This window comes from Camelus bactrianus, chromosome X, assembly GCF_048773025.1.
Source record: "Camelus bactrianus isolate YW-2024 breed Bactrian camel chromosome X, ASM4877302v1, whole genome shotgun sequence".
Lineage (NCBI taxonomy): Eukaryota > Metazoa > Chordata > Mammalia > Artiodactyla > Camelidae > Camelus > Camelus bactrianus.
Genome location: NC_133575.1, coordinates 87,485,907 through 87,489,931, shown reverse-complemented (window position 1 = coordinate 87,489,931; position 4,025 = coordinate 87,485,907).

The following is a 4,025-nucleotide window of genomic DNA, read 5'->3' as shown; positions in this document are numbered from 1 at the left end:
CCCATAAAAAATTATTTAAAAAAAAAAGGAAGTGATCTGGAAAAAGGATACTGTGTGCTCCAAGAGGCAAGGAGGTGATGCAGTAGGCAGCCTCGGGTACCCTTGCTTTTTTTTTTTTTTTTTTTAATTAATGGAGGTACTGTGGATTGAACCCAGGACCTTGTGCATGCTAAGCATGAGCTCTACCACTGATCTATACCCTCCCCTCTCCAGGTACCCTTGCTTTTGTGAGCAGCCACTCCCAAGAGGGGGGATCCCAGAGCCCCCAGGCCCAGCCTGTCTGTGGGAGAATTCAGCACCAACCAGCCTTTGTTTCAGTGGAACTTTCCCATGTAGAGGTGGTTCTGCCTCTCCAGAGTTGATCTTTCTCATGTCAGGCACTTCTAAAGCCACGACTTTTGTTAACTCACAAGAAGTAGTATTTCCAGAAACAGGCTCAGAGATGGCAAGTGGAGAACCAGGCCTCACAAACAGGGCTCTGAGCACCCAGCAGTCTTTCTACTGCAACACAGGTGCCTGTGGATAGGCTGAGTGAAGTGGCTCACAGGAACTATTTGCTAAACATGTTTTGGATGCATGAAAAAATAGCTCTTCAAATCCTTTGCTCTCTTTTCTGCCACACTGCTCCCTTGGACCTAAGCAGAAAGACATGTTATTCAGGACCTCTATATTGACCAGCCCCCTCCAAATAATGCTGATTAAAGGATATGTCTGGACCCTGCTCCCATTCAGTGAGTCAGGACAGAATCTTCCTTCCCTTTCGAAAGTAGTCATCCAAGGCGCAGGTTTCGGTGTTGGATTGCCTCAATTTAAATCCTTGCTTGACCACTTACCAGCTGTGTGACCCTCTTGACCAGCCTAAGCCTCTGTTTCCCTACCTGTAAGGTGAGATCATAAAGCAGACCTGTGCCATCAGGGTTGTCTCAAAGATTAAATGTGATAATAGACTCCACCATAGGGCCAGGCTCATCATCAGCACTCGATAAACTCTTATTATTGCCTTGGACCCTGGAGCCCTTCTTTCCCTTCATCTGCTCTGTGGGCTGAAGCGGTTTTACTACACAGTGCCCCTAGCAGGGGGAAACCAGAACAGAGGATGTGGGCTTTATGGGGAGAACCATATAGCCCTCGCCTACTGCAAAGACCAACACTTACTAGGCTGTTAGAAGAGCAGCTGATAAAATATCTTGGATGAGGTCTTACCTGTGGGAGAAGGGATGCTTAGAAATATCCCTCGGGGGGAAGGGGGACAGGAAGTTGTGAGGACAGAGAGAATAAACAAGAGGAGATAGAAGGGAAAGGGAGGCTGGGGAGACAGGGAAAGAAAAAAGGTTGGGAGAGACAGGGAGGAGCTAGAGAGCAGAGGAGAAGCTAATGTGGCTGCTGGAACATTAAGCACAAATGAGGGGAAATAAAATTAACATCTTTATTGAAAAGAAAAACAAGGAAGTAAGAAATATTCCTGTTGGGGGAAATCTTGTGTAGAAAGGAGCAGGTGCTGGGGGCCTTTGGAGGCTGGTTGCCATGGTGATGCTATATGTCTTCTCTTCTGTTACCCTGTGAATCCGGCAGCTGATAGCTTCTTTCTGCTCTAGTTTCTAAGTCCAGGGCTTAGCCCTCGGTGTGGCTTTGGTGTGTCCATCTCCAGCACCTGGGATATGCTGTGGGACCTGCCGGCTTGCTGTCATGCCTTCTTTTTGAAATGATACTTGTACAGAAAGAAAAAGGACGGAGCTTGAATGCTGGGGAGCTGGAGGGAGAAGACCTCTGTGCGGCTTTCTATAGATAGATGAGCAGGCAAGTTTAGCAGGGTAGGGAGCACTGTGGCCAGAGAGACATGGGGGGGGAACTCTTAGTGACTCCTCCCTCTTCAAGGTAAATCTAGGTGGGCTCCTCTCTAAGAAAATAAGGTGACCAGCTGGCCTGCTTTGCTGACACTGAGGGGTTTCCTGGGACATGGAGCTTTCAATTATACAATGAGAGTGTCAGACAAACCTGGGCAGGTGGTAACCTAAGAAAAGGCCCACAGGGAAAGCCTAAGATGAAGGCAGCCCACACTCTTCAGAGTCAGACCTTTATCACATGCAGGGACCACAGAAGGCTCCTGAGGGAAAACCACTTTTTAACCCAGGCTCATAAACATGGACAATAATTTAATAGCTTGATTTTTGCCACCAAAATATCTTCACCCAGCTATCGTATGTAAAGAGGTTCTCCAAGTTTTGGTAATGTTAGAATCACCTTGAGACCTTGTCAAAATGCAAATTCTTGGGCCCGACCTGACCTGCTAAATCCATGTCTCTGGGGGCCCAGGCATCTACCTGTTACCAAGTTTTCTAGCGGACTCGGATGTCCATGGTCTGGGGGCTTGGTGTTGAAAAGCCTCCCTGGCAGCCGTCAGAGAGCTGGTTTGTCAAGTGAAAGCCAACAGGCATTCAGACCTCAGAGCCTGACCCACCAGGGCAAAAGGCTTGCAGGGCCCTGGCCCTGGGGGCAGAGACACACCTCGGCCCTCCCACACCATCTCCCCTGCCCTCTGCCTGGCCGGTGCCTCCCCTCCCTCTGGGTCAGGCCTGAGCATCACCTCCTTGGACTTCTTTCCTGGCCTCCTAGTCCACCTTACAGGCGTTCACAACACCCCTCTCTTATTTCCTTCTGTTTCTCACAACTTGAAATCTCACATCTATGTGTGTGGTTCCTCATAAATGTCCCCCCACCCCCCGACTAGACTGTAAGCTCCTCGAGGTCCAGGCCTGTGCTGTCCTCGATGCTGAGCACCCACAGCACCTAGTGCAGGGCCAGGCACAGGGTGAGTGGCAGCTAAATATTTTGGAAAGAAAGCATGCATGCATGCATGCATGAATGAAAGAAATGGTGGATGGGGAGGTAGTGGTGGCAGCCCCAGCTTGGATGGCGGTGCTGAGTGGCAATCCTCTGGGGCCGGGCCTGGCTGCTCTGTTGGCATGGATGCTTCCAACACCATTAATGGGCTTGAAGGTGATGGGGTCTGGGAACCTTCTCCGAAAGTTCCTGGCTCTTGGCAGAGTCCCAGGTCACTCTCCAAATGGAAAGCAGAAGGAAGCCAAGGCAGCCAGGTCTGGGGTAAGAGGCCAAGGGAGGCAGCACGTTTCTGGCCGGTTGGCTGGGTACCCGGAGGCCAGGGGAGTGGGGGGACTGAGACTTGCTGCCTTCTTGCCCTGCCCTGTCCCCTCAATTCTGGCTCCTTGAGGGTGGGCACAGAGGGGGGCAGAATTAGCCACTCCAAAATGTGTCTCTTTGGCATAAGGATTATTTTAGGCTGGTTCTTTTTAAGAAACAGCAGACCTAGGAAAAGCTTTGGGAACCGAGTAGACGTCACCCTTTTGTAAGAGACACTTGTCAGGAAAACCCCCCATTTGAAAGAGTGTCACCCTTTCTGAACCAGGAAGAGAAGGATGACTAAATCTCTAGAACTTATCAATAGCGAAGGCAACAACGTGAATATGCATAACAGTCTTACCCTTGATCACTGTGCTTTTCCTGAAAACCTCCCATACCTGGCTCTCCCCCACCCCCTCCATCATCTTTTTATAAGCTGGAAATGATGTTTAAGTTGGTGGCCTGGACCATTTCGGGGAGTCAGTTTCCCTGGGTCTCTGCCATGGATCCAGGAGGTCTACAGCTTAGTAAGTGTCTGCTCGTTTTTCTGCTGTTAATCTGTCTTTTATTACAGGGGGTGTCAGCCTAGAACCTAGAAGGGTAGAGGGGAAATAGTTACCCTCCTTCACAGCCCTTTCCCTGCCGCATGCAGAGTCCTGGGCGAATGGCCTGGAGACCCGGGAGCACTGTCTCCACGGCAGTGTCCCCAGGCTGCCTTGAAAGTGACAAGGGCCCCTCGAGTGAGCGTTTGCAGGAAATCACAGGCCGTGTGCATCCATGGACACGTATTCTGAAGGGCTGGCTCAGACAACCTGCAAATCACATCTTCTTGTCGCCAGAATGCCACGCTCCCTCCGGAACGAAAAGCTGGGTCCCAGTAACTTGAA